This window comes from Arctopsyche grandis, chromosome 9 (genome assembly GCF_051622035.1).
Source record: "Arctopsyche grandis isolate Sample6627 chromosome 9, ASM5162203v2, whole genome shotgun sequence".
Lineage (NCBI taxonomy): Eukaryota > Metazoa > Arthropoda > Insecta > Trichoptera > Hydropsychidae > Arctopsyche > Arctopsyche grandis.
The window spans coordinates 25,594,647-25,620,052 of record NC_135363.1 but is presented as its reverse complement, the minus strand read 5'-3'; the positions used below and the strand labels follow the sequence as shown (position 1 = coordinate 25,620,052).

Genomic DNA, 25,406 nt, shown 5'->3' with positions numbered 1-25,406 from the left:
CATGCCGCATCGTCAAACCCATCACGTAGTAGAGTTCTCCAGCGCGTACACGCAGTTTACCGTTAATCGGCCACCGACAAACACGATCAGCCGCGACGTTTACAGTTAAGAAACCAGCATTCCTCTGACCCTTAACCGCGCCAGGAATCAAAAACAATCACTAAAAAAACTAAAAAAAAAACTATCGATACATATCTGTGTGCAAAATCAAAACTGAAATAAACCATATCAAATTTGTCCAAAAACAAACATATTAAAAAAAAAAGAAAAACCAAATACGAAAATCAACTGTGATAGTAGTAAATAGTGATTTAATTAAGAAATAAATAAAGTATATTTATATTATATTTATTATAAGCTATTACCAAAAACAAATTAATAAAGGTGTCGACTCCTTTAGATCTCAAACTTTTGACAAGTGTGGTTTGAAGTGAGTGAAACAGTGGTTTTATTTTGTATTGCATTAAAATACGCAAAATGGTTGTTCTGGAAGCAGGAAACGGTGGCCTGGAGGCTGCCGCTCTAGACCAGTGCTTGGACGCTCTCTACGCCCAGAGCGATCTGTCTTTGAAGGTGCTGCACAAGCGCTACATCGGACTGCATCAGTGGGTCAGCCCGATCCAATCCAAAGAGGTCAAATTGCAACTGGTGTGTGTTTTATTACTTCGTTCGCTATCATAGTTTATTGGTCATTCTCGATGCGGAAGTCCAGTATACGTGTATGATTCACAACAATTAGAAACTACTGGTATTAATTTCATAACGATGTGTCAGGTTTAAATGGATTGAATTTGTGATGTTGATGAGTGTCTGATTTGGGTTTGAGCGTAGTTATGCTAATTGTATCTATGTATCTACTGCGTGAGTATTTTTGGTACTGTGTACTAAAGGAGAATTTAAAAATTAGAATTGAGCAATATTAAGCTATTGAATGATTTAAGAGTTTTTTTTATATATATTGTACAAAAAATCAGTTGGAGTTGCATTGTTCGAAATATAATATTACTCATGCGGGTTGGTTCATTTTAGCATAACCGAGTCAATTATAAAAGTGTTTTATTTTAGTTAAATAAGTGTATATTGAATGATGTGATGTGAAGGTATTTCAAATAAATTATTTATAGCTGTGTAGACGTCCGTTTATGTTCCACCGTGAAAATTCATTTGACGATGGATCTGTTATGATTGACTTTGAGAGGTTACTTCGTCTGCTGTATAAAATGTTTCATTTTTTCACTACAACATTTTCTTATAATAATAATAAATAATAACGATTTGTGAAATTCATTTGTGTTAACAGTGCGATAGCGGTTGAATTAGTCACGTTTTCAAACATGTTATCAGCGCGTCATGTATTGCGGTATCCTGTTTTATGAAAGCGGCATATTAAAATGAAGATTTAAATTTTGAAACACATTTATGTACATAGTTCTGTGGCTGGAAAATATGGGGTAGTGTGAGGTTGGGTTTTAATTAAAGATAAATGTCGCGGGCGGCTTAAGTCAGGGCCGGCAGACGCATTATTCGAGCGTAGTACTTAAAATGTGTCAGATTAAGTGTCGGCAAAATCTGAATTATAATACGCTATGGGAGATCGTGGGTGCACGCGTACTCCTCTCGGTACAACGGGTTTTCTCCTAGTCGAGTCTCCGACGCCAGCATCCGCTCGCACCTTATCTACTCTCGCGTACGTGTGCCTGCACAAATGTGAAACTGGAAAGCTGCTCGTTTCATCCACCGGCAAACCGACCCACCCACCCTCCCATCAACGTTTGCTGAATATGTGTCGTCGTCGGTGTTAATATAAATTTACTCCTCCGCTCCGGTGAGCAAACTCTCGATAGCGATAATTTCGACCCCATCGCTTCGTCGTCGTAAATTTAAACTAAAAAATCCACAGTCACGTTACATGTATCATGTTGTGTCGTGTTTGAGCTGGGCTTCGGTCGTGTTGCGTGGAAAGGTGTTTCAAATGTATTTTTATGCCGGTGATGGTTTTCTGAGGTAGTACTGCGACGCGTTGAATACAAGTTTGAAAAATTAAATACAGAGGAAAATTTCCTACTACAGATTATCATAGAACTGAACGAGTATTGAAGAAGAAGAAAAAGAACGAGTATTGGTTTGAATTTTTCGTCAACTGATTTTTCACCGACTGAATAATACTACAAAATTGGTCGATTATATTCCGCAATACTTCATTTGGTAAAGACTAGTATGTAAATTTATAGAAATAGACAATAATAGTTATATATGTATGTATTACTTAAATTATATGGTTTGATGCTTATTTATTTACTTACAGTTCATTCAATGTTCTAAAAAATATCGTAGAATTTAAATTGCCGCTGAAAAAAGTTGTACATTATTTATTCAAAGATACGATAAATCAGGTTTTTGCAGTTTTAAAAAACTTGTTTTATTTTAATTAATTCGAATTAACTTCGGAATGTTGCCGAGTACTTTTTTTTTTGTTTCAGATATATCAAATTCGATAAATATCAAAACTTTATCAATATAAAAAATATTAATTAAATTCTGGAAGATTTCAACCTAATAGACGATATATCATCATTTCTTGCTATAATTCACATCTATCCCCTATGAAAGCAACGGGAATACCACTCGAAATATATCTATCTCAAAACAATCTGTAATGTAATATAAACTACGTCCTGGATACTCTTTCTTTGAAATTAAATATGCTTATCATTGATAAGGAAATATATACATATGTATATGTATGAGTGTATTTACGATCGTTTGTTTGGTTTTGTAATCATTAAGAGGAATACGATCAAATTGTTCTAATTGCGGTCGTAACAAGTGACACCCATTTTTTGCTCACGAAATGATTTTGTTTGCCTAGTGGGTATGTCTACGTATAAGCTGGTGTGTGTTGCTAATTTACGGCTAGTGTCGGCCTCGAATCTTTTGTGTTTGAGTAGTGGGTGGGTCGGGTTGGGGGGTAGTTGTTGTTCCAGTTCCAGTCTGGCAATATTGTGACAAAATTCACCCTGTGCCCGTGTCTCGCATGTCCACCGACAGTCAAACTTTGTATGATGGTACCGTCGCAATATCGTCGCTGTTATATATGGGACGGGCATATTCTGTTCTCAAACACGTTTATTTCCTTTCGTCTAAAGTCGCTCCTCTCTCTCTTTCTCCGTCGTCGATATGGCTTCTTTAACATATTTTTTTTGCATAGTCGATAGTAAATCTATGAATTTCCATTTGCGCATGAATGATGGCGACCTTATTTCACCCCCAATTTGTTTCTTAGAAAGTTTAAATGTACTGTTTTACTTTTGTAAAAAATATACAACTTATTAATAAATTTTATAATGTTTCAAAGTATATATAATATATAACTCGATGTAAATATATAGGAAAAGGGACATTTCAAGCTTTAACGGACACGAATCAAAGGCTATTTTTTATTTTCATAGATCACATTTATTAAGATAATAAATTATTTATCATTCAAAATGAGTAATGAATCCGATCTAGCTTTCACTACCCGTTTATATTTTTATTCCGTATTATGGTTTGCGCTTATAATAAATTATAAATAAGTGAAATTTATCCAAGTATAATTTAATATTAACTGAATTGTAAATGCTTAATAAAATAAGTGACTGCTAATTCGGATTTGTTCCGGCCTATTAGGCCTCTCTCATTCTTCAATTAAGAGCTAAAAGCTAAAACAGTATGATAAAAAAAATCACGTTTCAAATTTCCCCAAATGCTTTGTTTGTTTGGTGATCAATGTGCGTTTTCCTTATTGATTTATTCAACTAAAATATTACAAGAATTAAGGCAAACAGTACTCTGTTTCGGATCAGTACGAAGGTGTCCTTGCATGCCTTCCGTGGTGCATATTTCATGTAAGTTTGTTCTTGAACTCAACTTAACCTAACCAAAACCAAACATATGTACACTTGTTCTGGTCTGAATGATCTGAAGTGTAGGGATACAGATTGGTGTATGATAAGTTCGAATTGGATAATAATGAAATTTCATAGAATTTTCAAAAAGTTTTTTTATTCAATAATTATGTATGTATTTATGGAGGATTGTTTCTAATTAATTCATTAAAACATTCTAATGTATACGAAATGCTCTGGAAAGCATGTAGAGCGGGACTTTTTTTTAATTAAAAAAACTTGCTCTCGTTGATCAACATTTCACGCCCATATTCGTTAAATGACGATTTTTCTTATTAATTTCGCTTTTACTTACACGGTCAATTATTGTTTATGTCCATACATATTTTTGCAATTTAGGTGTCATTATTACTTCGCCTATTTGGGTTATGCGTAACGAACGGGTTCCACTTTGCGAAAACGACAGACACGAGTGAATCTTCCGCACTTTGAAATATTTATACACACACATGTGTATGCGATTCTTACTACCGGTTTGTACAGTTGCGCAATGAACCCGATGACGCTGGTCAAAAACACTCCACAGTCTGGTCTTCGAGTGGGCTCTCTCACCTCCTCCTCCTCTTCTGTTGAAGCGGCTTTTTTGCTTTTTCTTGTGTAATTGCGGTATTGACCGTTTTCCTCCCGCGTGTCGGAGGATAACAACATTCCATTCTTCTCTGGTTCGAAGTCACATTTTAACTGCATAGATAGTCTGAATCTCGCATGGGTGCGTTCCAAGCGTTTTATCGGTGTGTATGCGTGGAATTGTTTAATTTGTACGCTTTCATCATTATTGGGCTTTGTGAATATTCTCATTTTTACGAAAGAATAAACATACAGTCCACTTCAAAGCTACCGTTGTTTGCAAAACTTTCCGATATACCCAAGTACCTACTTTGAGCGCACAGATCTCTTTGTACGGAAGCGACACTGTTTTCCTCTCTATCAATGCAGTCCTGAAAGCTTTCCAATTGTCATGCTGCTTTGAGGAATATTTGTCTGCAAACTAGACTGATATGTCCATTCTCTCTACTATATTTCACATCTTAATATCATGCAGAATATTATATTACATATGCACATAGTATGTATTTGAAAACTATTCTATAATATTGTGAATTTACAGTTGGCAGATTGTTATATCGTATCGACCTCTATTATGATTGTTACATTGGTAGCCAAGGAGTTTGCTGTGGTTGACTCTAGGAGCAAATCGAGAATCATATTGTTGTCGAGAGGCTCTCATAGCAGTTCAATAGTTGTTAGACCGCATACAATACTATTATCTGTCTCAGACTATTGCTTGATCTATCGACTCGTTTCGAGTGGGTGTTTGGCCTACATATATACCTATATGCAAGATGGGTTTTATTGCTTTCTGGGATTGTGTACCTGTTTAAATATAACGGTCGACTTCGACTGAGAGTTAAATTTTTAAGAAAAACCTACTAAAAAAATAGGCTCTATTTAATCCAGTTGGTAGAACGCTGGATTTTCAAGATTTCGATATCATATTTGTCCGTGGTGTTTTCTAATATTCAAATATTTGTTGGTAAGTTTATAAATTTTCCGTATTTTTTATTTAGATATTTTCTTGGCTTTATTTATTATTACAAATGTAATATTAGAAGCATGTGTTTTAAATGTGAATGTACTAGCAATATTTGTGATATTTATCGTACAAAATTGCTTCATATAATATACATAGTAAGCCGAGAGATAAGTATGTACTGCATATGTATATTTGCAATATACGTACATTTAAAATGTTTGATTTTGAGCAAGTTTTGCTTGTCATTGATTGAGGATCACAATGGAATGAATTGAGATATTTAAAATGGGCGTTTTATTTTCGATCCGTATCCGTACTGGTCGTAGATTAGCCGGTAATTGCTGCGTGGGTTGCCACACCGAGCTACCTTGTGTTTCTGTTTTACGACCGGTTTGTTAATATCGTTAATGCATTTAATTATCCCAAAAAGGGAAGTAGCGCGAAACCCCCGCACGCGTTCGATCTGAATCGATCAACCTAACACAGAGCGACATGGACCTGACCAAGTTCGGTCTCGGTTTTTGATAGATATGTATAAGGCGAGCCGAGCGCGTAATGCGGAACGGAGCGGAGCGCGGGTAAACAAAATAAAATCGCCTTTCCCGCGGGACGTGAAAACCAATTTTACGGGAAAACAAATCAACGTTGCGCAGGCTGCATCACGTGTGCAAGCGTTCCCGCACCGGGGAACCCCAAATTTGATCAGGCGAAATAGACAAACTCCTTTTGTCTGCGAAGAGACTACGGAATCGTACGTTGCTACGTCAATTTTTAATCGTGTGCGAGTGGGTATTATTTCGTACGTGTGAAGGACGGGCTAACCGCTACCAACTTTACTTACTGTAGTTTACGATCTTTGAAAACCGGAAGCGATATCGGTTTACATGAATGTAATTTATCGATGTTTCAAATTCAACGTCTTTTCTCTTCTTAAATAAAGTAATTTTTGGGCAGATGATTTAGAATAGTGACAATTGTAGATCAATCATCTGGAGAATCACCAATAGTGGCGCCATATTTTTAGAAAATTTTAAATATCAGCGTTATTCATTTTTCAAGCTGAATGTTCGTATGAAATTTTCAATCAAAAATAAATATAATCAAAATAATTTTTCGTTTAGCACTACATATCTAATGAATAATGGACGCTAATGTAGCCTTAAATTTGGTTAATTGTAAGTAGGATGTTTATTTGCAATATTTTTCTATGCCAGCTGCATAGCTTGGTGGTTGCGTTAATGCTAACCATCGAAAGGTTGCCGGGTTCAATCGTGAGTTGACCTCGATTGAAAATAATTTATTATAATAATCTATCGATCGGTTCCTATCAGAATTTACCGATTTATCTGATTTTATTGTTGAAATTGGTCCTCACCGAATTGGCAAAAACCATCCTATCGACTATGTCACCACTATTTGAATTTGATTTCAAAATTTATAATCTATACATTTATATATGTAAAAGTTTAATAATAATTTGAAAAAGCATCATGGGAAAATATAAAATTTGGTCCATCGGCTATGCCGTCTTTCCCAAGTTTTTTTTTAACTAAAAAAACGAACTTATATATATATGTAGTGTATTACTGTTTGACAACATTTGCGAATTTCAGTAAGACCCTTTCAGTTTATATTAAAAAGTTTTTCAGCTTCAATTTGAATTTAAAAAAATTGTTCTGCCTTTATTGAAGTCCATTTCAGACATTTGATATAATTTTTTTTTGAACAATAAGCGATTCGACATTCTCGTTTATATTAGTATCAAAGAGAACCCGCATTAATTTGATTCCGTATTTATTTCGTTGTCCATATTTAATTTGTTGTTTGATTGCCGCTTTCGAAATTTTCGAGTTCGCAAAACCCCACCCACGTTTTCAGATTCATAAATGTGTACACCCCTGGTTTTATATACGAGTATTTTGCTGGTTTTTTTTTGTTTTCCTCGGCTCTGACAATATGTAACTTTCCGTTGATGTGACGCTCGTATGATGTGGTTGAAGAACAAGCAAAAGATACGTTGTGCTTGTGATGTTGCGGCCAGTGACGCCGTTCCGGAACCGCGCGCCGGTCACTGCTCCAACAGAACCACCCAATCGGAACGGTATCCTCACGCGCCTTGTTCGCAAGTTTCAACGATCCCAAACATGCACTCCACTCTATCTTGGTCGTGGTTGTTTTTCAATCGTAGCGATCTCAATCGCGTCCTTGGTACAGATCTGTCCCAGTAATCTCCGTACACTTGGAATTTTTATCTTATCTTGCACCGGGCAATGTGCATCTCTGTCAAAGATGAGCAAAACAATTTTGATATACGGTTATCTTTTTTTTTTCAGTGCGAAATACGCTAAAATGACATTGCTTTAGAATTCCTATCAAAGAAATAAAATTTTCCAGTACGAAATGGTGTCTTGTTGACCCTTTAATAAGGGGTGGTCTCTTCAATTCAATGCTCGTTAGAATACTATTTAAGTTTAATTATTTTAATTGAATGCTACATGCACAAGGGGATATTCGAATGATATCCAAGGGTGTATGCATAAGGAATATGATGAGTTTAGCCCAGTATGGGAGCATTTTGTATATGTTACTTTGATTTAATTCTCCATTCTCAGATTATCAGCACTTCCGCTCATATGCAACAGAACATGTCCTATACCAATTTTCCTTTTATGAAAAGCGAAGAAAATTTTCTGTAGTAGCATCCTGTTGCTCACATTTAAACTTGTCCAAGTTAGCTCAATTGAAATGTTCACATGTATGTATAATACATGTACGAATGTACGAATAAGTCATTGGAAGTGTAGCACAATCTACCAAAATGTTTTTTTTTTTTTCAAAATGCATCGCAAATGCTTTTTGCTACTTACACACATCGCTTTCCGCACGATACGAATCTCCATTTTTAATCCGCGCACATTTTCAGCGCATTGCACTATAAAACATTTTAACCTGCTATCAGATATATACGATCGACAATAAGCTAAAAACCAAACATTCCATTGTGCAATGCACATGTACTACATCATTACCATTATTGCGCTTGTTTATCATATGAATTGTTAATTTTAATATCGCCTGGTTATGTGCAACGGTACGGATTAAGTGCCGTTTTAGCGGTGTGCAATCATTCAATGCTAATCCCGTCGCCAGAGGGGAAGTCTTGGATCGATGAGGTGCAGCAATACGTCCGTGAGATGTCCGAATGAATCCCAGGAGAATCGACGGGATGGAGTATGCGACTTCCCGTATCTGCCGGCCGCATCTCTCATTCGCCTCCCGCACCTGTTCGTCCCTCGTAAGGTTCAGGATATGCTCCCGGAGGTGACTGTTGGTTACCTCCTCGTGTTTTCCTCCTCGCCCTGTCACTTAATTCAATTTAGAGTGTGGAGTCGCCGTCGCACGTACACTGTCTGGGTTTAAAGGCTTTTCTCACCACCCGTAGCTCGCACATAGTTGCATATGCTTCAATCTTCCGGTACTTTGTCTCGGGATCCTGCGTGTTTCTTAATAATTTAAATTTTATTGCACCGCTGCTGTGTGTGTACATATAATTGTATATGCTGTTCACAGTTCGATTTCTGATATAGTCTCCGGTGAAGCGCTTCACTATTGACTGCGTTTATAAAGGGAATAACTATTTGGAGTAAGTAAATGACGTCACACATTTGAAATTGTAATTCTAACCTTCAAAATATTCACATACGCAGATGGGAATGTTTTCATAGAAACATTTCGACCTTTTTAAGTTCGTTTTATTCCCCTGTGGCAAAATCTTTTTTATATCAATGATGACATTGTGTACATTATGAAAGTAAATATGTAATATGTAGGTACAAACACGATGCACTTTTCTATGTACGCCATGTATGGTGATGCAGAGATTCTTAAGATGTATTGGTAGGTCTGTTCCAAAAAAACTGTGCTGGTGTGATCATGTAAGTTTCATGCATAAAAATTGGTCGTATTATTTAATATTTTTTATTATTTTATATCCAAGTCGATTTCTTCTGTTGTATAATACAATTTTTCGATTAAACGAAACGATTCATCGATATTATTTACCATTTGAGAAAACAAGGAAGTATCTTTCCCTAGTCAATTAAAATTTTTGTCAAGTATAATAGCAATCAAATCAAGTATATGCTATTCAGATTCAAAATGAGTTCTTCTTAATGTTAGTAAATTGTGTCATCGCGAAATTGGTAAACTTGATCGACGAGTTGTTTTCGTATTGCCTCACGTCAACGATGCAAAATTGCAGTGAATTTTCGCAGTGCTCATAGTACTTTGCGGTGTTATTGATGCGATATAAAGCTCGGAGCAAGCCAAAATCTTATTAATCTCGTGTGTGTGTGTGTTATTCAACGCTCTAAACTTCGGATTTTTACTGCTATCAAATTGAAAGTTCAATTTCGAGTCCGACATTACGGTCGCCGTTGAACTCCTTTACGATGTCGGCTTAATGAAAAGCAAACGTAGACCAACATTAACCCGCTCTGTTTCAGATTCCCACACGTGGTGCAAAACCTGAAAATATTCTTTTTCGCGGACGAATCTTCCGATAGTATCATTAAGTAGAAAATATCACCTGGATCTAATTTAAGCAAGACAAATATAATACACCTGTCCCCAAACGCGTTAAACTTTATTGCGCTTTCGTCACTTTATGTCCCCATTACCTTCAGACGACACGTTCTCAATACACCTTTAGATTCATTTGACCAGTTTATGTATATACATTCTGCACACACGACAGTTTATATTGCCTCGCAATTAGGCGATCGGTTTATTATCTGTACACATTTTCTGTTATGTAAAAATGAGCTGAAATAACGGCGCAATCTGGACTCGCCGTTTTCGCGCCAAGCATTTTGACGCTAACAGCGTTACAGTACAGCTTAACCGTTTTCTTAGAGGGAGGGGGTTGAAACTCCATCTCTAAATTGTGAGGAAGCTGCGCCCACGACCCCGTCTGATAATGAAAGCGAACCAAGTCTAGAGCTTCGCCGACGACATGCAAATTAATTTCGCCGGAGAGAGGAACCCCATCTCCAACCCTCTCGACACCTTATAATATATCCGAATTCATTCGAGGGCCGATCGTACCTTTGTCATGTGATGGTTAAGGGGACGTGTTAATGGCCGCTCGCGAATCCCCCGCTCATTTCGCGGGTGGGAAAAATCGTCGGTGAATTTTCATCGAAACCTTTTTTTTTAATCAAGTCTCCCGAGAGTGCCGTCGACGTCATAAGACGTTAAAACGCGAAACTTTACATATCCGGCGGTTAATTTAAAATTCGTCCGACAATCGAGATGTGAATTTTTTTTTCAAAGGGAATTATTGTATATTTTCGTGCATGGGAGGAGATAGCGTGAGACGAAGGAAAATGGCATAAAACTTCGTGCATTACAAAAGAGGCGAAAATTTTTACGTTTTAACTCTGAAACGTGAAATATTTTTCGCCGTGTTACGAATGAAAATAATTTGCAATTAAAAATAATATTTCGTAGCGACTCACTATCTACGCCTCGTTTCTTTGTACTCATTATTTCTATGTATAATTTAAAATACTTATATAATATGTACATATATAGATACGTATGCATATTTTCCATTTTCTGCTTTAATTTACTCGCGCTGATTCACTACTGCTTTCTTCATAAGTTTTGGCTGGTATTCCAGATTAATATATAATATGTAGAATTTTACTATAATCCGACAGTACTAAGTTTTACATTTTACACTTAAAGCAAGTAATGTTTGATTACATTATTTTTTTCAAAGTTGCGGTTACTTATTGAGTAGCCGCAATGAACTTTTTCCGTTCAGAAGTTGCACTTTTGCGTCTGGAATACGATTTTTTTTTACTACTGTTATTAGAATCAGAACGATTAATTGCAACTTTGCGAAAATTTTTTATATTAGTTTTTCTCGACTGAACACTTTTTCCTAAATCGAGTAAATAATAGTACGTAGTCGTAGCTATCCGTTCACGGAGCACGATCAATTAGTTTTGTCCATAGTTACGAAATTTGCTCGTTTTTTCGGACGATGTTGGAGGATTTGAACTTTTAATGGGCATTTTGTTATAATGGCGATCGATTTCCGCGATTGCGCCTAGTAGGAAACAAATTTCCAATCTTATCTATAAACACACATATAAATCATTCGGGCCCCCCTCTTCGTCATTCGGAAAATGTACCGTGAAAAAGCCTGAAAATCCGCTTCGTTTTCAGCGTTCTTTCACACAGACCGACACGGTGGGGTATGCAAATTAAAAGTTTCCGCAGTAAGTTATAACGATCCATCTACACGTAGCTGTAAATTATTACTTTTTTCCTTTGTTGTAACTATGTTTGACCGAAAAGAAAAATAAATAAAAACATTTTTGCAACCGAGTGAAATGCTGGAATTTTTTCGCAATCGTTCTCGCAAATAATGCAACGATCTATTGACAATTTCTAGACGCTCGTTATCCATAATAATAAGTTATATAAATGTCAGCGAGTTACGCGTGCGAAGACGCTCACTATTTACACTTGGCTTATTTGCCGTTTTTATGCATACACTGAAATATTATTACATGCATGCGAATATCTCAACACACCGTTGTGTACGTACGTTTACAACTTTAAAACCGGATATTTGCCGTGATTAGATGTGCCGGTGATTGCCAGTCTGTGCCAATGTGCTCTCATTCAATTCCAATATCCTCCGCCTTAATAACAAGTGTCATACTCTTGAATTGATTGGATATTTTGTTCGTATTTGATTAGTGTTATCTAAATATTTTTATAACTCTATAAAGCTTCTCAATAATATTTTTATTTCTTTGTCGTTCGAATGAAAGGGAGATTCGTTCGCTTTTTGCCCACTTGTTCAATCGGCTTAAATGATCTTAATCAACCCCCACGGTTGATTGAAGTAGACGTCTTTTATTCTACATCTTCTCCCACTTTCTTCGCTTCCTTTTTGTTCGTTGGTTCATTTTGATGGTTATAATTACATTGAAACTTCTATTTAAGCCGAATATTTGTTTGTTAAATCCGAATATTCGTAAAATAATGATTTTAGTCAACTTTTCATAAATTAAAAAAAAATGTAATAAAAACACGATGAAAAACTTTTCACGTACTTTTATATTAATGTCAATAAATGCACAATAAATTCTAGTAGAGTTTGTACCGAAACTTGCTAACAGCAGAGTAGAGCCCAAAACAAAGCAACTCGTCCGCGACTGTTGACTGATTGACGTCAGAGCTGTCGTTATGATGCAAACATAGGCAGCATATAATATGAGAAATTACCTAAGGGCATATAATACAACGAAGTACCAAACGTCATACATTGCGGATAAAAATCAATATTATATTTGGCTCACAGTTCGGTTAAAATTGCATTGATATATTTTAGCAGTACGGTGTACATTTTAAATCCTAAAAAAAATTTTTTTTAGACTAAAGATCCCTTAATCAGATTCTTCACGTATTTAAATAAACATCTTTGTATTTTCGGTAATGAAAGGAAAAATATTAATTCGCGTGCTTGGAGCGAGGATGGGCTGCCCCGGTCCGTTACAACGTGCTCAAGCCTTTGTTTTAATTCAATTTTCTTTTGGCCGCCGCATTCTTAGTGAAATTTCGCAGTATTCCGTGCTTTCCCCCTGATTATACCAATTATGCGGTTGGCAGTATTCTTTTTTACGTGTTTGCCCCAACCCCTGCTCGACCGTCGCAGTCTGTTATATCCTCCTTTGCTCGTCCTCCTCGGGGCGTCCTTAAAACCTGGGAACGCCGGTCTGCAACCGATACTTACTATCCTCGGGCTAGGAATCGCCTTTTTTCTGCCTTTTCCATCCAATAGTAAGCGTGTTAAACGCACTACAGCATTCGTTTGAATATCACAATAGACAATTTTCCTACCTTTTTTCACTACCCTCCTCTTCGAGATATTAATTAGAGGAAATACCGTCTTTGAAGATTTTCATATTATGCTATTATATTTAGATTATTTTATGTTATTCTCGAGCTATTATTATATTCTTAAATAATACGTTATCTGTGACCAATATCAATATTTCGTATGTGGTACTTATAATTTCGTTTGTGCCACTGACTGAAACTGACATTTTATCTGAATCTGATATAATATTTCATTTCCGTAATGTAACTACAATTCGTGTAACTGCTTGCCGATATTGGTTTACTATTAGTCTTCGTTGATACACGAATTTAATTTGACGGAATGGTTTCAGCGTTGAAATCAATATTGGATATTTCTATTTTGATTAAATTTTATTCATGCGGGGTGTAAAAAAGTCTAATAATAATGAATAATTGTGTATTTGCCATTTATATTTGTAATTCACATTGTAAGTTATTGTGTTTATCATGATAAACAAATATGTAATCCAATAAAATTTTTGTACAGAAAAGTTTGTTCTTCGAAACGTCACAAAAGTTGGTGTCATGGCAGCAAAACTAAAAAATACATAAATAATGCTATAAAGTATTTAAACCATGAATTGTTTTATAAAATAGCGTCGCATTTTTTAGAAGATTATTTTAATAAAATCGATATTTAAAAAAGTTACATCACATCTGTGATACTTCCTCGGTTTTTCAACGACACTGTTTCACGAAATTTTTGTTTGACTTCTTCGGCGTGCGCTCTCTAAACTGTTTCGCACAATTTCGCCTGTATTTTGCGCAATGATTATTTTCCATTACGGCACTTGTAATAAAACCTTGCCGTCGTTGGCAGCTGCTATGAGAATTTATTACTTCATGTTTATTATTTTCAGTTCTCTACCTGTGTATTATTAATTCCACCCTTGGTAATCCGAAAATCTGTACGGTGTGACGTTCCGTTTCCATTGTTTTAAATTCTCCCGATACGCCCCAACTGCTTTCTGCGGCTCGCAAAAATTTATACGGCCCCAGTATTATAACCAATAACGAAACTCATCGATTAATGGCCCTCTTAACTTTCGACCAACTGCTATAGAAAATTATTACACGGCTTCGGATCCGGAAAAAGTTTTTCACGGGTGCGCAATAAAACCATTTCGCGGCCGAACGGGAACGAAATGTCTCGCGATGTTTTTTTTCCTTTATTTTATGGCTCATGATTCGATGTCGTGTTAAAATTTTAAACGATGTTTTTCGCCTTTGTAATTCCTCAGTTTATATGTGAACATTGATATATTCAAAATCTTATAATACTTACAATGCTATTAAAAAGTTTTAATATACATACATATATACCTACAACTGTTATTTATAGTAAGACTTCTTTACGGTGAAAGCATTGCAACGCTGAAACATTGCACGAAACCTAACTTCACTTCCTCTACTTAAAGTGCGTGTGGCAGATTTGGCATAAGGGGGTAACTAAAATGTATATATGTATATTTTGTGAATCCCAGCAGAGTGATGGTGATACTGTTTCAAATGTTAAACTTTATCAACAATATTTGGCATTTCATACAAACATATGTGTGTGTTGTGTACTGGATTCGTCAGCTGTATACTACTGTTTACACGACACTATCTTGTATTACTGGAACGGAACAGTTTTTCGCGGCAATTATACTTTCTATCGCGTCATTTCCCCCGGTTAATGTGTGCAACATACCCTCCACGTATATAGAAACCCGGCACTCAATTTTCTGAACCGTTGTTCCCTGATTGCACACTTCCTCTCCCCCTACCTGTTGGCAAATCGTGCCCGACGTGGCTTTACCGATTTCCATTGCAAATAAGTATACCTACACGTATCGTTTTAATCTTCTTTCTGTCTATATTTTAAACTACCACCCCTCTCTAATGCTTTCGTTTTATTTCGTCTGTACGATGATGAATACCACCTCCCCCCACCCCCCGTCTCTCTTTTGTCGTTTGTGTGTAAAATGTATTTATTGTCGGCGCATTGTCCACTGGAGCGAGCTGCAGAGCTGCTTTTAAACCGTTTAAGCGTTGTTAAATGCATAGGCTCCCGCAGGAGGCACCCCTACCCCCTTCCCTCCCTATTCCCGGTTGCACTCCTGCAATATTCATATTTATGAAAATTTAGTGCGGCAGAACGCGATTGTGCCTCGGCGCCGCACGCCCCTGCACCGACTGGCATATTCACTTCTGCTCATTTGTTCCCAACGTGCTGAAAATTTTCAGAGGTGAATGATGTAGCATATATTTATTTATCGAAAATTTGCTAACCGGTCGGTGTACGAAATGCTCGGGTTGTTTTCATTTAACGCAGGGAAAGGGCGTATCTTTCTCCAATTGCTAAAGGAACTACTGGGCATTTCTCGTGTAGCGATTCTTTGTATTGCAATGGGTCCGTTATTCCGACGCCCCTGAGATGAAATGGTTACAGACGGCCGTTTCACGAAATTTCCCACCTTTCATCTTACAGGCTTTATGCGAAAAGGCCTTTGTGAAAATCTTGCAGTCGTTCCGCTCTGCACGTTTGAGCACTAGTTTGTCGGACTAAAATCACTTTTCACAAGTTTATTTTTTTATTCTTTAGAATACATAATTATTACTCAATTCAGAATATCATATACATGAGGAATATTTCATTTTTATTAACACACACTTGTATTGCGTCTACTCTGCAAATATTCCTCCTTTCTATGACTTTATTTAAATTTCACGCAGTCTTTATTTTTTTTTTACATACATGCCAATTTCAGCAACACACCAATTTCAGCTTTTATGGTATCCAATTATCGTATGTGCACCCGAAATAAAATTAAATTATCATAATAGCCTTCAAAATATTACGTATTGCGTTTCTTTTTTGCGCCGTTTTCGTACTGTGAGCAAATTTTATGCTCGTAAATTAAATAGATCCCACCGAAAAAAAAAATAGCTTAGATACATATGTGCGATACATTGTACAGTTTAATAATATCTATTATAACGGTTGCTGTGTAAAAATTTACATAATGCGAGCGTACGTACTTACATAGGTCTAATGACGTTTTGATGCCTTCGCAATGACGATCGAGACTGTATTTATTATATAGAACGCTAGAAGGCAAGTATATATTAGTTATAATGAAAAAATCACTTTGCTCGTATTGTTCTGGTGGAAAGCTTAAATGACAATTAAATTTCTATATTGTACAATGCATGTGTGTATAATATGTATGTAGGAGGATTCGCCTTTGTTCGCCGTCCTACCATCTCTCTCGTTTGAAATTCGCACGGTGAAAATTGTTTTTCCTCCGAGGTATTTTAAAGTCGAATTCATTTTTAATTCAGTTGCGATGCTCTCCATTACCACCGCTTCTCTGGCCGGGGGAGAATCGCGCTTCTTCTCCAGAACCACTCTTCCGCGAAACCTACGCTTCGGAAAACGTAACGGCGCGAAACGAACCTTGACATGGGCTTATATTATGATTCCCGATCGGCCCTACTACGCTCGTCCTTTCGGATTTAGATTTTTTTATATACCGCAGATAATGTCGCTTAGTGCGTTTTGGCGCTGATGTAGATAGTTTCTTCGGGACCATCTCAATGATTTCTTGTTATTAAAAAAAAGGTTAGTGGTGTGTGTGTGGGTGAGCCGCTCTTCGCATGGCCATTTGCCGCCGTTTCCTCAATGTTTTCTCATTTCGCGCCCCTTCCCGTTCTGTGCGCTCACTTATGCTTTCTCGCGGCACTAAAACCAACACTAAAAATGTTTGTGACTTTAATTAGGAAACATGGACGCTTTTCCAGCGTCCGCTGGCGCTCTTCTCATTCGCATTTTCCGCCAACGGCTTGCATCACGCTAATTCGGTACCTGAGTGTCTTTTTGTGTTTGTTTCGAACGCACACAATTTCGATGCATATTCAACTTGCACGTGTGAAACTTATCCATGCGAGAGAAATATTTTGGATGCTTAGCTACAATTATCCCCAGCCAAAAGAGCGTTCAGATGTAAAATCTTGAAAATGTAAGTGCATTCTGGTGCATCTGGTGTACATACATACATCCAATATTGAACATTTACACATGTATCAACTTATTTTTGCTGCTATAGTATGAACGTACTTGAGAAGAGTCGTTTTCAATTTCCTTCTACATTATAAGAAGTAGAGATACAGGTACAATAGGTTCTATTGTATTGTATTTATTAGTTTGCAGTTGCGATTCACTTACCTCTTGATATTCTCACCATAAAGTAATAATTCAGCTTCTCGATGTTTCGGCTCATTACTCGAGAGTTTGTTCGAGATTCGATTTGCTTGCATCGCTATGCTGCTTCTCCATCTGCTTACCCAGAGTACGGCACACCTCTCGAGATGTTGATTTCAATATCGTTTTGAATAAAATATGTATTTTTTGTCGCGGTATCGTGTACCTACGCTAAAAGCTCATAAATTTTCCGCTATTGTGTGACGTGATTTGATTATGCGCCGAGTAAAATGCAAGTTGAACTAACTTGATTCCTCAACCGTGGAGAACTTCTTCGGACGGTTATTTGTGCGCACTGAAGCTAAAACTATCCAGTCTTGGAATATACTTGCTAATTCGCCATTTGCATTTAAAATATTGAATAAACACATGAGCCGTACGTCCGTCGACACGGATGTGTTACAATTATGCGAATTGTAAATTTTACAAACAATCGTCCGTGCGTAAAACACTTCAATACACACTTTGTATAAAAAATCTAATTATTATATTCATTTCGACGTGAAGTTTAAACTAAACTTCTAAACTCAATGAACCAACGGTACTTGACATAATTGGTTGGAAATTTTTACATAAATGCACATATTTACCAATCACCATGACTATGCAATAATTTGCAAAATGGTGCATATTTGCAGCGATATCGCTGTGGTTTTTTTTTATATTACTGCACGTTTTTGTATGAAATATGTACAGTGTATAGATATTTTTATGCAATAGTTTGGCTCGAAAATATGAAAATTCAATTGAGACGTCAAATTTACTATAATACCAATATAAATAGGTGTCCGGCTAAATTTGACGCAATAACGTTTCGAAAGTATAACTCGGATGGGAAAATGTTATTGTTCGCATGAGACTATTATATTCAATTTACAATAATTCTACAAGTCACTCTTATCCGCTTCGTAATTTAATTCTTCGTATGCGATTTTTTTTAGTAAATTTGAATATTATTTATGATTATTTTGTTCACTTTTTCGTTTAATAAATAGTCATAAAATTAACGCTACGCAATATAATCTGATTTATTATTATTCTGAAGGTTTTAGAATAAAATAAAGAATTATTGGTATAAATCGTTATAAGTTAAAAATATATTTTTTAAAGTTAAATGAGTTCTGTATTATAAAAAGTGTACATGAAATGAACAGCTATAAAATATAATTCCTATTATTAATCTTAAAATCATCTATAATTATTTAAAAAAAAAATGAATAAAAACTTCAAACCTAGGTCGATCAAATCAAACTTATCGCTGCTTTTAAGAAAGGTGATGATATCATCTAAAAATATACCAATGAATAACTTTCGATACAATTTCACCATTAATATCTTGAAAAATTGCCAGCGTTGAAAATAAAGTTTTCCTATATCCGAGCTTGTCAAAGATAACATGAGTCCACTTCCATCGACTACCGAGATCAACAGTTTACTCTATTTAAAATAAAAACACATCTTCGTGTAAATCCAACTGCGGTTTGAATACCAGTCAGTAGCTGTTATACACATACGCAGAATTTTTGTATAATAACTAGACGTATTTATCGAGGCATGGTAGGCAGGCAAGGTGCATACACAGATGCATAGACATACAATATATGCAAATCTGAGGTAGCGACGTGCTCGACAATAGCGTCGTTTTACGGCTCGTCGTGCAGAGATAGTGTACCGACTCGCGCAGGCGCACCCACCATTAGAACTCATTGAACCTGACGCGCTCGCGATGCATTTTCGTGTCCGTTTTGAGCTGAGGCTTTCGCGCCATCTGAAAATCCCGAATGCAATTTGCACACCCCCTCCCGACCTCCACGCCCTCCGCGCTATTGTTGCACGCCGCCAGGCCAGAATTGCATTACGACGGACCGTTAAATCCTTTCATCGGATTTTCCTCTCGTTTGTCGTATTACTTCGACGGTGCTACCCTCTGCCCACCCGTCCGTGTGCGCCGTGTGTTTATTCCGCTTTCTGCCCGGCGTGGATTTTGACACCTCGGATGTGTTATTTTATCGATATTCGAAAACGGGCGATAAGCACTTACACTAAGTTTTGCAGTGATTTTTGTACCATATTTGCATGTACACGTGAAATTTGACCTGTCTGTCTTTACACACCCGGTCGCCCCCCCCCCCATTTACAGTAGAATTCCTCGATATTATCGATGCGTCCAGCTCTGTTTGTTTGTGCCCTAACAGTCGTTACTAATTTGGTATGTTTCTATTTACGATAGATAGAAAGTCTCAGTACGTATCGTGGAAGTATTTCAATTGTGCTTTCCACACGAATTTAGTACCGTAAAGTTTTCATTATACCTTCAAAACTAATTTCCTTTTATTTCACTCTTTTTTTATCCCTCCTTAAAAGGTAGTCGGTATTAGACTAGCATATGTTCTGTTTATGTTTGGTTCAATTTTGTTGTTTTTCATACTTAAAAAAAAAAAATATATATATATATATATATATATATATATATATATATATATATATATATATATATATATATTTCGATTTATATATACCTACGTTTATTATGTTCTGTGCACTCAATTTGAACGTTTTTAGTTTTTTCAGTCATTCGGTGTTATTGAATTTCTTATCTCGTTATCAGGTACAGTATAACTGAACTACATATGTAGAGATATGCGGTATATCGATTTCAATAATATCATAATAATATGTTTTCAGCCATGATTTGAAGTAGTGTTTGTGGAATTTTGACAATTTCATACCGCACAGTGGTCGCGAAAACATAATATGAAAATATATCCTTCTTATCAGCAGACGTCACGTGTTTCTACATCGAATTTGCGTTGTTTTGTATTATATGCATGTACAAACGTGTACACTACCGTCCATATGTTTAAGACCAAACCTATAACTCGATTTCTAATGTCCATTAAAATAATTTAGCGTAAAATAGTTCAAAGAAATGGGTATCATTTGTTTCCCTACACCCTTGGATTTAATTTGAGCAAAAAAAACAGGGATTATCCCATTGGTTTGTTGTTTTTTTTATATAAGGGTTCAAAATGGGCTCAAAGACACCGCGTGACGAATCGACACATGTTGCAATTCGACAACTCTACTATACGCAGTTTATGTTACGAACTTTTTTTGTTATTTTATTCTGCTGATATGACATCGAAACAGTTCAAAATAATAAACCCTAAATGAATTTGGTTCAGTTTAATCTGAGCAGTCAGACTTTGAAGTCGTATTAGCGAAAAATTTATAATACATAAAGAGGACAAAAATTTTTGAAGAAATATGGGAAAAAATAAAAATCTCACCATGGAAACTCGAGGAGCCATTATTGCTCTTTACAAACAGCAAAAAACCCAACGATATATCGCCGAAAATCTGAATATTTCGAAGACTGCAGTACAACAGACGATAAAAAAATTCCAAAATTCTAACAACATTATGGATTTATCAAAATCAGGACGTCCCAGAATCACAACACAAGCATTGGATCAACAAATTATATTATTGAGCAAGCGAAATAGAAGGATAACGGCACCAGAAATCGCCTCTGACATAGAAAAGACAGCCTTCAAAAAAGTATCGGTCACCACGGTTAAACGTCGGCTGATGGAAGTGAAGCTGGGAGGGCGCATAGCAGTAAGAAAACCATTATCAAGAAGAAATAATAAAGCGAAAAGACTAGCTTGGGCTCTTCAGCATCGTAATTGGTCAATTGAAGATTGGTCAAAAGTGATTTGGTCCGATGAATCGAAGTTTGAATTGTTCGGTTCGAAAAGACGAGTTTACGTCCGGCGCACTCCCCAAGAAAAAATGATGCCAGACTGTGTGCTGCCAACAATCAAGCATGGTGGTGGATCCATAATGATATGGGGATGTTTCTCAAGAGCTGGAGTTGGAAATTTAATCAAAATTGATAGAATTTAAAAAAAAAAGGGTATTTGAAAATTTTAAAAGAACAAGTTTTGCCGTGCGGCCGGAACTTATGTGGGCATGATTTTATATTCCAACAAGATAATGACCCAAAACATAAATCAAAGATATGCAGGGACTTCTTACAACAAGAAGAAAAAAAAAAAAATTTAAAAATCATGAACTGGCCTCCTCAATCCCCCGATTTAAACCCAATAGAACTTTTGTGGGACGAATTGGACAGACGAACCAGAATCCATCGCTCAACATCCATAAATTAGTTTTGGAATCATCTACAGGAAAGTTGGAAGTCCATACCTCTCATCACACTTCAAAATTTAATAAATAGAATGCCGAGACTATGTGCAGCAGTGATTAAAAGTAAGGGTGGGTTTTTTGACGAAAGTTCAGTTTGACGTTTTTATTTTTTTATAATTTTATGTTTATTGATTGTTGTAATATCTTTATTTATTTTAATAAATGCGTATTTTTTGAACATAACTGAGTTTATATTTTTTAAATTGGTCCAAAATTGTGTAAAATATGCTCCAAAAACACTTTGGTCTTAAACATATGGACGGTAGTGTATGTGTATACTTTTATTTTTTGGGAATGTCGTACTGGTTCTGGAATTTATTGGATGTGCTAATAGAAAATTTTCCGATGCTAGAGCCTTTTATCGTTCATCATTTCTTATTTGAGGGCAGTAAACACGCACCTTTATAAACGTAATCGCTAATAAAATGGTATACGACTAATTGGTCGACATAATTTTCCATGCTGAATTATTTAAGGCGAACAATGGCGTTTTCACGATCTGCTTTTGCTCAAGGCGTATACGTATGTATGATACGGCATATAATATTTTATTTCTGTTTATAAACAACGCTTTAAATATGCAAGTAGAGTATTGCTCTAATATATAATATAATTCGTTATCGCCGCTGTAATTTATAATTCTATATTTAAAAGTAGCTATTTTTTTTTAGATTTTAGAACTTGATTAGATAATTAGTGATGCGAGAAGTTTTGATGGAAATCTCCGAATCGGAACAATGATTTTTTATGATTTGACAATTGACCCGCAAAACGTTGACACCAGAACTATTTTAACAGCAGAGCAGGTATTCTCGGTCTATTTCGGTTTCAGACACTTCAAACTTGTCCTTCGCGACGTGTGCTCGAATTAAGCCCGCCTTTCAGACGTACGAATTAACCCCGCCTTTTATGTTTAAGCTTTCATTATTTTTATTCCCTTTAAATTAATATTAACTCCATTTAAATTTACATATTTTATCAGATTAACATTGATTGAACTACCGCAAAACTTGCGAATGTTTCTAAAATCATATTACATAATTTTTCTAGCCTGAAAAGTTAATTCGAATTATTATCTATCGCATGTTTTAAATGATTTTTTTGTGATTGCATCGAATTCCAATGTGACCCCCTTTTATGTAAATAGTGAACTTCCGCACAATCAAGTTGTTCCGGAAAAAGTTATTAGACGGGGGGTTGATTTAATTTATTTTTAATTCATTCATGGCTTGTAAACTTACTATTGAGATTGTATCATTTTTAAAGTAGCAGACACATTTCGGTCTACCAAAAAGCTGATAAACTTTCTTAGTTTTGAATAATCTTAAATAAAGTGGAGTAAGGTTGATATTGCCTTAACAAATTTCGTGAGACAACTTCTCGAAGATATATGCAGTTATAAAGTTGAAATGATGATCTATCTCCACTTGGCCACTACTCTCTATTCATAGTTTATGTTCCAATCTGTTTTGCGCCTTGTACGATCTGATTGTATATTTCGGGGTCACAGATCGAGGAGGCGATGTTACAATTTGGTAATATGACGTGTGTGTTTTATAACTGCGATATATCAAGACAATGAAGTTTTTGTATACGAAAGACGCTTTCATAACGTTTTGCAACTTGTGGGAATTTTTAAATCGAAATGTCGCCGATTGTTATTGCACTGACGTAAGCACTGTCTTTTGTTGTTGTTTTGATAGAAACTGAACCGAATTGAGCAACGTATCGGAATAGTATTTTTCGGCGTTCTAATGAGGATTCCTGCTTTATATCCCGGTTGATTTTTGTTGAATTTTATCATTTACAAAGTGACTGCACACATCTGGCAAATGTCGAGATACTGCGAGTCGTTTCTGCGTTGTCATCGGCAATCTCGTTCATTGCGCATTCTCGGTTCATAATGCCAGTGTCGTCCGTTATTTTCAGATTTAATTGTGTACGAATTTTCCCCTCGCTTTTCCGTTGTCTATTTTTGATGCATTAGAGCTGTTATTACAGTAAACCAAGAATGATACAGTTATAGTCTGTAGTTGAGATTTTGAGCGAGTACGTTTAGTTAGGTAACCTTAATTTGTTCAAATGTTTTAACGGCGTTGGGCAATTTGTATACCGTTATAGGAAATGTGAGCAACACGGCACAAAACCAGTGCAATAACCGACGGAACCGTTACACATTCTCTGCTTCTTGATTCTTCCGATTTGAAACGTCTTTTTTTATGAAAAAACTTATTTGAGTGATTTTTTTTTTACCAAATGCGAGTTGCCTTTTCTTTAGGGTAATGTATCAATCCCCGAATGATTCCGGGATATAAAATTGACTTGCAAAACAATAAACGGAATCGGGACCGTTTGGGCCGCCGACCCAATAATGCTAACTCCGTTTGATTTATTTGACGAAAATGGAAAGCGTGAATTCATAGTGGCCGGAAAAGCGCGACCGAATCGTATTATAAATAACATGAAAATATTTTTTATACGTACTGATAAATTTAATCAGTTTTTGTTTAAATATTCGTCGATTTTATTTGTACGCCAGTGGATGTTTTGAATTTTTTCTTTTTATTAGTTGGTAATGTTGACTTGTCGCTGGGAGATTAAAACGAGTAAACCTCGAAAAATATTCACAAAGCTCACTTTTGGTTGTGCGACGAGAGCCGGCAGATCTAGAAAGCCGTTCCGGCTTATCCGGACCGGGATTGTGGTGAAATGTGATGTAGACGTGACGAACGACGGATGTTCTCCGTTTATATTATATATGAGCGTTGTTATTATTATAATATATCTTTTTATTATGCATGGGAAATGTATGCGGCTGTGGTATCTTTGTATGTACATAGATCCGCTGGTTCTTAACTTTTTTTGAACTTTGGAATGTCTTTGAAATTATAATTTCACATGTATATATAGTTGTATCAAGAATTAAATTGCCACATGAATCTTAAATCAGCAGTGTGACTTGTGCTGATTTATGAACTAATGGTTTCCATTGATAGCTGTTTGAGATGCTGTTATCTAGGTTGTGGCTCACTTCTCGATTGTACGAATTTACTTGAGTACGTAAATGTAAACCGAGATCAGGCGTTTAAATGATAAACAAACACGTCGAGAGACTGGCGTGAGATTGACTTTTCGACACGCGTTCGCAGACTTTTATATAAATGAATGACATTATTTATGATATTTTTGTAAGTTTTTGTGCGCTTTATTAATTTTTATTTTTCTGTTTGTTTACAGGTAAGCCCACAAATACAAACACTCAAACAGTGTGACGCTTTCTTTCATAGCCCGCTAGGCGAACCACCGTTCCGGAACGGGTAAGAAAGTTTCGATCGTGATCGATTAGTCTCGATACTTTTTCCACTCAGTTTTACGTCAAAACTGTTACGATAATTTTCATTGGATATATTCTTCTTATTTTTCCCCGCTTCTTTCTCCCTTTGAATATTATTGGGTTTTCGCGTTGCCTCGCGTGAAAGCCGTTTAAAATTACAGGTGAAAGTCTTACGTGGTGGAGGGGGGA

General features: G+C 36.1%; 1 protein-coding gene and 1 long non-coding RNA gene across 4 annotated transcripts in view; both read left to right on the top strand.

The window, feature by feature from the left end:
• Nucleotides 1-25,406, top strand: part of LOC143916905 (maternal protein pumilio-like) — a 171,640-nt gene that overhangs the window by 107,959 nt on the left and 38,275 nt on the right. The window lies entirely within an intron of this gene.
• Nucleotides 353-25,304, top strand: LOC143916906 (uncharacterized). Its single transcript, XR_013261010.1, has 2 exons — nt 353-648; nt 25,121-25,304. It is a non-coding gene; the product is annotated as an uncharacterized LOC143916906 (long non-coding RNA).